The sequence below is a fragment of the Myxine glutinosa genome, chromosome 1 (genome assembly GCF_964187855.1).
Source record: "Myxine glutinosa chromosome 1, kmMyxGlut1.1, whole genome shotgun sequence".
Taxonomy (NCBI): Eukaryota; Metazoa; Chordata; class Myxini; order Myxiniformes; family Myxinidae; genus Myxine; species Myxine glutinosa.
In genome coordinates, this window is record NC_136261.1 from 310,049,134 (window position 1) to 310,057,836 (window position 8,703).

Sequence of the window (8,703 nt, forward strand, 5' to 3'; positions counted from 1 at the left end):
TCTTGTGACAGTGTCGTTATTGCCGTTGCAATTAAACCTGCGTGAAGCGTTTTGGTTCCGAGAGTGAATCATCGTTGGAGAGCACGCTGATGCCTCCATTATCGGCCGAGCAAGCACTAACCCAAACCAGCAGCCACACGCTGCACATGAAACATCGGCCAGACTATTCAATTCAATTGCGAGCAACTGAACTTCTTCTTTCGTATGCAGCACATGGCTATAGCTAGCATCATTTGCTGTGGACATAGCTGTGCTGTCGATGTAGTGCCCCCTGTAGGTTAGAGCAGGTATTTGTAAATTAGCCAGCGTCCCGGAGATAGCTCGCCTTCTCTTCGCAAAAGACACCGTGAGATCTTTAACATCCACCAACTAATGCTGGCAGATGGCAGATCCGATGGACATTACAAACATTGATGCCGTGCCCTGCATGTGAAACACCAGGACGAGGGTTTATAGCTGGGCCGAGACTTAATCCCAGTGTAGACAGCTGAGAGGATGAGTGTGCATACCTCTCGGTTTCCTGCAAGCTCAGTAACCCAGGTATCCGAAAGAGATGGCCTCTAAAAGATAGTTATTTTCCATTAAGGGATTTTCCATCTTCATGTTGCAAATCGTGAATCCTCTGCTCAATGTTGAGGGGTACAAGATATGGTTGTCCTGTTGCTACCACTTGATTAGCATCAGCACGGATTTGCACCTTAAAAGTGTGCGCCAATAGAAGTAGTAAAAGTAAAAAGTAGCTCAACTCAGAGCGTCACGACAAAAAATTGGTAAAAATGTATTCCAGATTTGAATAACATGTACCTAGGCACCCTTCCAAGTCTCCATGCAGTTTGTTTCAGAAAAGCTTAAGTCAGGACTTTTCACCTTGGGTTTGGAGAAAAGCCAGACCGTTCTAAAAACAAGATCATTTAAAAATTGCGATTTGTTAACTTCACCACCGAAGGTGGACAGAGGTTATGTCTCACCCGTGTCTGTTCGTCTGTCTGTCTGTCTGTCTGTCTGTTTGTCTGTGAGCAGGATATCTCATAAAGTTATGGATGGATTCAGACAAAACTTGGTGGACAGGTTGGGTGTGTGACAAGGAACAGTTGATTAAATTTTGGTGAAGATCTGGATCCAGATGCTAGAATTTTAAAAAGTCATTCTTCACTATTGGGAGATTGGGCCAAAAACGATACCAGCAGGATAGTTCAAAAATGGTATGGACGAGTTGTGACAGAACTAGGTGGATGAGTTGGGTAAGTGACAAGAACAAGCCGATTCTATTTTGGTTCATGTCCGAATCCAGATCCAGCCTATTGGTGTGATACAAAACGTAAACTGTTCAGCCTGGTGGAGGTATACGCACTACCGTTTTAGTTAGCTCTGCCACGTGAGGTGGATGGAGATTATGTTTTCACCCCTGCTGTTTGTTTGTCTGTTTGTTTGTGAACAAAATATCTCAAAAAGTTGTGGACGGATTTGGACGAAACTTGCTGGACAGGTTGTGTGTGTGACAAGAACAGATAGATTCGATTTTGGTGAAGATCTGAATATGGATTCCGATATGAGAATTATTTAATTTTTAAGTGATTATTCACCATGGGAGAAAAGGCCAAAAACGATACATAACGGGATATCTCAAAATGTTATGGGCGCATTTGGACGAAACTTGGTGGAGAAGTTGGGTGTGTGACAAGGACAAATCAATTAGATTTTGGGGAAGATTTGAATCTGGATCCAGATCAGAATTTTTTAAAATTGATTCTTACCATTGAGTGGTAGGGCTAAACCTGATATATAGCTCAATATCTCAAAAAGTTGTGGACGGATTCGGACGAAACTTGGTGGAGAGTTTGGGTGTGTGACAAGGAAGAATTCATTTGATTTTGGCAAAGATCTGGATACGGATACGACATCTTACTATAACTCACCAAATGTCTGTCCATCTGTCTGTCTGTCTGTCCGTTCGAAGGTACCGCAAAATCGGCTGAACCGATCGCAACGATATTTTGGGTGGGTAATCCTGGGATCTCCAGGAGTAAAATAGGCTATTTCGTTTTTCCAATTTCAGATTTAGTCTCTAGCATTCTCAGGTTTGGACTCCCGCATAACATTCGCGTTCGCATAACGTTCATTGTGACGATGTTTTCATTGTGACGATGTTGTTTTCCCAGGTGCCGCACAAACGGCTGCACAGATCGCTGCATGGCTGCACCGATCAGACTCGGTGACCTCGGACAAAGACCTTTTATAAGGACACGGGTTGAATCCCTGCTTGAGAGAATTCCAACCCCCTCCCCGCCATCACGGCCATCTCTCGAACTCACAATCCCACGAGATATGCGGAAAGGATGACCCAAAACCAATATAAACATCATTAAACATCATTCGTAAATAAACATCATTAAAAGTAAATAATGACCTCGGCCAAAGTTCAAACAACGTTTAATCTCTACATGAGAGAATTCCACATAGCTATTTGGGCGGTGAATACGCTAACAGATCGCTGTCTCCATCGATCTTGCCAAGGTCGTAACACCTATCGGCTCAAAATCCTTTTAACTGTTGATTTTTTAAAGTTTTTACAATGAAGGAAACACGTATCGGGAGTACATACGACATCGGGAGTACTAACTGCACGCGTCTTCAGTATCAAGCTTCATCTCTCATGGCGGATCTGAAGAGCGGAATGCTTGGAGAAGTGGTGGGCTACTTTGGCATGAAGGAGGATCAGAAAGGTCGACTCCCACACTGCCACATCCTGCTGATACTTGCTCCTGCATGACGTTATTTTCCCGGGTGCCGCACAAACGGCTGCACCAATCGAGATTTAACGGATGTTTATATAAATCGTTTAAAAGAAAAAAAGCCTTCAATTTCTGATATTTAGCCTTTTCATTTGGGCTTCCCAAACTCCAAGCGGTTCATGTGTCTTTCACTAAGGAGCGGCTTCCGTCTGGCCACTCTGCCATAAAGCCAAGATCGGTGGAGTGTTGCAGTGATGGTTGTCCTTCTGGAAGTTTCTCCCATCTCCACACAGAATCTCTGGAGCTCAGCCAGAGTGACCATCGGGTTCTTGGTCACCTCTCTTACCAAGGCCCTTCTCCCCCGATTGCTCAGTTTGCCCGGGCGGCCAGCTCTCGGAAGAGTCCTGGTTGTTCCAAACTTCTTCCATTTAAGAATTATGGAGGCCACTGTGCTCTTGGGAACCTTCAATGCAGCAGAGATTTTTTTTGTAGTAGTCAGGTTCACGATGTTAACAAATATAATTTCTTTCAAAATTTTGGGATTAGCAAACCTGTACATTTTTGGAATATTCAGAGCATGAGGAATCCAAAAATTAATGTTGGCATTTGCCCAGACACCTGCATGGCCGCCATTTTGGATTTTGAAAATGGCCGCCATAAAATACATATTTTGCGCGATCTCGGCTTCTAGTCAACCTAGAGACTTAATTAAATATGCTAATCCTATGTTTTCTGGGTCAAGGAATCCAATAAAGGCCTCAAAATAGTGCTCAGGATTATAGAAAAGCAACAAACAAAGGTAATTGAAAACCATTGTCTTTATATTTGTGATATAACTGTATTACATAATACATGATATTGCAAGTCCTTTGAAGTTATAGGTTGTTATAGGAAGTTATAGGTAGTATCAGATTGAACTATAAGTCCTATACACAGGATCTACGAGGTCTACACCGTTCAGGAATATGCTTTTACAGATCTTCATCACTGTCCTGAGTGTCATTTTCGCAAAGGTGTCTACGCAAATGTAAACATTAATTTTTGGATTCCTCATGCTCTGAATATTCCAAAAATGTATAGTTTTGCTAATCTACCAAAATTTTGAACGAAAAAACATAGTGAACCTGACTATAGGCTTCCCCAGATCTGTGCCTCGACACCATCCTGTCTCAGAGCTCTGCAGGCAGTTCCTTCGACCTCATGGCTTGGTTTTTGCTTTGATATGCGGTCAGCTGTGAGACCTTATATAGACAGGTGTGTGGCTTTCCAAATCATGTCCAATCAATTGAATTTACCCCAGGTGGACTCCAATGAAGGTGTAGAAACATCTCAAAGATGATCAAGAGAAATTGGAGGCACCTGAGCTAAATTTCAAGTGTCATAGCAAAGGGTCTGAATACTTATGTCAATGTGATATTTCTGTTTTTTCTTTTTAATAAATTTGCAAAACTTTCTAAAATCCTGTTTTCCCTTTGTCATTATGGGGTATTGAGTGTAGATTGATGAGGGGAAAAATGAATTTAAACGATTTCAGCATAAAGCTGCAACATAACAAAATGTGAAAAAAGTGAAGGGGTCTGAATACTTTGTGAATGCACTGTATATAGGGTGACGGTGGATGGGAGGTTGTGGGGGGGGGGGGGGGGTGGGGGGTGTGGGATGGCCGTGGTATTGTTAGCTATAAAGGGTGACGGTTGATGGGGGATGGTACAGGGTGAGGGGATGTGGGTGGTTGTGCTTATTGCTAGCTAGGTTTTTTTGAGCCGTTCAGATGCGTTGGGCAAGGTGGCGGCGATGTTAGCTAGCACATACAGCGAAGTGAGATCGGTTGCCAATAGACCAACACAGTAATCATCGTCATAATCGTAATCATCGGCTTCGTGGGTAATTTCCATGAAGAGCGCCATTTGGAATCTCATAGGTTGGTGTTTAATGATGGGGGGTAAGAGGGAGGGTGGTTAATGGGGAGTGGGAAGGAAGGGGGGGGCGCTCCCTTAAGTTTAAGGAAGATTTTACAGAAAAACTTAAGGAATATTCGTATAATGCGACCATCCTCAAATTAAGAGTGCACATAAGGTGAAATTAAGAAAATACTCCAGTAAATCCTCAAATCCTTGCTAAAAGATGCGTTATGCAACTGCGCCATTCTCTTTACCCAAGCAATGCTTTTTAGGGATTGTACAAATATTACATACACACGTAACCCACTCCTTTCCCTCCCTATTACAGTTGCTTCCTCTTCCACTCCTCATCTTCCAACCACGTTTCCTTTTCTGTCCCTCTACCTTGAATTCCCCAATCCTCGAGCTTTTCTTTCCTGTGAATCCTCTTCTTCACTGGTTTTTGCTCTCTCCATTCCCCTCTCCCAACCGCCCTCGCCACCCCCCAACTCATCCCCGAACCCAGTAAACATAATTTGTAGATGCGGCCCCTAAAGCTTTATGTAGATATGGGAAAAAACTATAACCTATAAAATCTGGATTTTAATTAATCTCAATTGAACGCTTTATCAAACAAAATGCTATAATTAATCACACTAATAAACTCCTTATTTGAAGAAACTACAAGGATCATTCAAAGCGTTAACTTTTTGATTTCTCCATATATATATATATACAGACTTGGCATTTAATATGGAATATATTTTTTTTCTTGACTTGGGTTTACTTTCTTAACTCAGTATATCAATCTGGTGAGTTTCTTTTACACTTTGGTGATTTATTTGTTAAAAGAACCATGCCACTGATTGTCTGTCGCAGCAAGAAGTCAACAACAGGATTATATCACAGGTGGCGTGGCAAAATGTACGGACAGGTGCATTTGATGATTGGCTTCACAGTCGGGTATACAAGGGTTGTTGCGTTCTGTATTAGTGGAAAACAACTGCTGCACGTCTCCAAAAGTTATTGCCGCTTCCTCTGGAGATGGTCCGTCAACTCGACAATGCTGTTTGTCATGGAGTGGTGGCTTTACGAAACTACGGCATGAAACAGCGTGCTATTGCTCGGCAGTATGGCATCACTCAAGGTCAGGTGTCAAAGATCCTGAAACGAAATGCTCAGAGGGGTGTCCCTACTCCAATACCAAGGCCAGGACGTTCCCGCAGAACCACAAGGAGGGATGAGCGCCAGCTGCACCGGTTAGTCCGCAATGGCCGTACCAAGTCAGCTAATCGGCTTAGGGCTGAGTGGCAGCAACTGACAAATGTGCCTGTATCCAGAAGGCTAGTCAACCAACGAGTGGTTCAAGCAGGCTATCGTGCCAGGCGTTCCCTGAGAAAGCCACGCCTGACAAGACAACACCACCAGCGCCGATTGCAGTGGGCCAGAGAGCACCGTCAATGGCAGCCAGGACACTGGAATCACGTGATCTTCAGTGATGAATCTTGATTTCTGGTCTATCGTCAAGATGGCCATGTCTGAGTGCGCAGACAAGTGCATGAAGCCTACAACGAAGATTGTATAGTGCCAAGAGTCCAAGCTGGAGGTGGTGGGGTGACCGTTTGGGCTGCTTTTCATGCAGGGGGGGGGGGGGAACTGACCTGGTTGTTCTGAATGGAAACCTGAACCAGTTCAAGTACAGGGCCATTCTGGAAGAAACATTGCTTCCATTTGCTCGTGTAGCCTTTCGAGGAAACTTTGTCTTCCAAGATGACAATGCACGGCCTCATCGTGCTCGCATGATCCAACACTTTCTTGCTGACCGTGGTGTAGAGCATATGGAGTGGCCTGCCATGTCCCCGGATATGAATCCGATAGAGAACTTGTGGGCAGAATTAACGCATCAAATGGACAACTTGGACCAGCAGCCTACATCTGTGCGTGAATTGCAGCAGACTATTGTCACTGCATGGCAAGCGATTCCTGTCCAAACCTTGGCAAATCGCGTGAACAGCATGCCTCAACGTGTACGTGCTCTCCTGAATGCTCGTGGGGGTTACACGACGTACTGAACTGTAATTTTACTGTCCGTAATCCCAGTTGTAATTTAACTTTTGTTTTTGTTAAAATAATTTTTGGCTAATGTGTAAAATAAAGAAATACTTCTGGAAAACGTATAGAAGTTTAACACAGTTCTGTCCGTGAATTGAGTTCAATATCAGTTTACATCACTTTCCAGGATCAATTTATTTGCTTCGAAATGTCAAATGTGGTTTTGTTTCTTTTAAAGGTCACATTAACAAAATCTAGAATAATTTCAACATAATTCCAATGAACTTTTGGTTCGAAGTCATCTTGAAAAGTAAGTTCACCCCCACAAAAAAAATATTCCACATTAAATGCCAAGTCTGTATATATATATATACAGTACTGTATATGTAATTTTTAAGGAATACTTTTGCTTACTAATTATTCACAATTAATAAAATAGAAAAATAATAATAAATTATCGTTCTGAGAACAGTTTGAACAGCCCCATCGTATTATAGCTGAAAAATGTCACTTCATAGTTCATAAGGACATGTCATGTTATATCTGTGCCATATACATATAGGCCTATGCAGTCGGGTTTTAATAATGCAAACTAGCAAACACGGTTTGTTGCAATTCGGATTTTATGAAAGAGAATTCTGCTTTTGTAACAAAGAAAGGTTCCAAAAAACGAAACGAGCTGTTAGAAAAAGAGATCTCCGACCAGGAATCGTCTCAAGCTGTTTGTGAAGTTCATTTGTCTAATAAACCTCGGAAAAGATTCCGCAGGAGTTGCAGTTGCGGTAATTGAAGCATACATACCTTGACGGTTCCGTCGTTAAAGAAAACAGGCCGAGGTCGACAAAATGGACCGGATATGAGGCCCAGACACTTGGAGCGGTGCAGTCTACAAGTGTGTGCGCACTCAGAGTCTGCCCACAGTGAGAATGGCCGTTTTGCGAACACCCCCTGTAGGTTAATAGTATGCCTGGGTTTGTTGAGATATGTCCAAGCCCACATAGCACCCACTGCTCCCCTCCCTTTCGTCCCCCCCTAACTCTCTCCAATGCCCCCCACCCCCAACTCCCAACATTCCCAAGCCATTTTCTGTCCGTTCATTTCTTTCGCAGAATCGTACGTCACATCGAATGACTTTTCACAGTTCTTCATGAAAACCAGCACATGGAATCATGAAAAGTTTGCTGAATGGAAGCAGAATTGCTGCAGGTAAATTGGCGGGAGGTTTTGAGGATGGGCCCAAATGATTGCAAAGAAAAACGAAGTCACATCTGGAGTCGAAACCACAAGTCAGGCATTTCAGCTTCACTCTCTTGTTGTGACTTCAAACTCGGTGCCTGGAGTTCTTTTTCATTTTATTACTTTTGAACAAATACCCCCCTAGTTACTCTGACATCTTAATTGTAACCATGTGTGGCTGGGCATGTACCGCGGGGCTTGTTGTAGGCCCTTACGAACAACCATGAGTATAGAATCACCCTGCAGATGTTTCTGCTCACATCATTCAGCAGTGAAAAACCATCATCAAAGAAATCAGATTGAAGTGGCTGCTCGGGAGAAATCCATTGTATTGGACACATGGAATATTCTTCATGAATTGTTTTTTTTATACACAATCGATGCTCATGGAGGAGTGGGAACATATAACGGATCAGGACGTAACAGAGCAGAAGGAACGGGGTTGTTAGAAAGTTATAAAGTGTGGGGATGTGGGTGTGTGTGTGTGGGGGGGGGGCGAGGGGGAGTGTGGGGGGGGGGTATGTGGGGGTGTGTGTGGGGGGGGGGGGCGTGTGGGGGTGTGTGGGGGGTGGGGTGGTGTGTGTGTGTGTGTGTATGGGGGTGTGTGTATGGCTGTGTGTGTGTGGGGGGGTGTGGGGATGTGTGTGTGTGTGTGTGTGTGGGGGGGGGGGTGTATGGGGGTGTATGTATGGCTGTGTGTGTGTGGGGGTGTGGGGATGTGTGTGTTTGGGGGTGTGTGTATGGGTGTGGGGGGGTGGAGGTGTGTATGGGTGTGTGCATGTGTGTGGGGTGTGTGTGGGAGG

At 43.9% G+C, this 8,703-nt stretch overlaps 1 protein-coding gene across 1 annotated transcript in view; it reads right to left on the reverse strand.

The window, feature by feature from the left end:
• DCN (decorin) overlaps positions 1-7,609 on the reverse strand; it is a 126,210-nt gene extending 118,601 nt beyond the window's left edge. The window contains exon 1 of the mRNA XM_068136138.2: positions 7,466-7,609. The gene's annotated coding sequence lies outside the window, so the exon portion shown is untranslated. The remainder of the gene's footprint in view (positions 1-7,465) is intronic.
• Between the last annotated feature and the right edge of the window lie 1,094 nt (positions 7,610-8,703).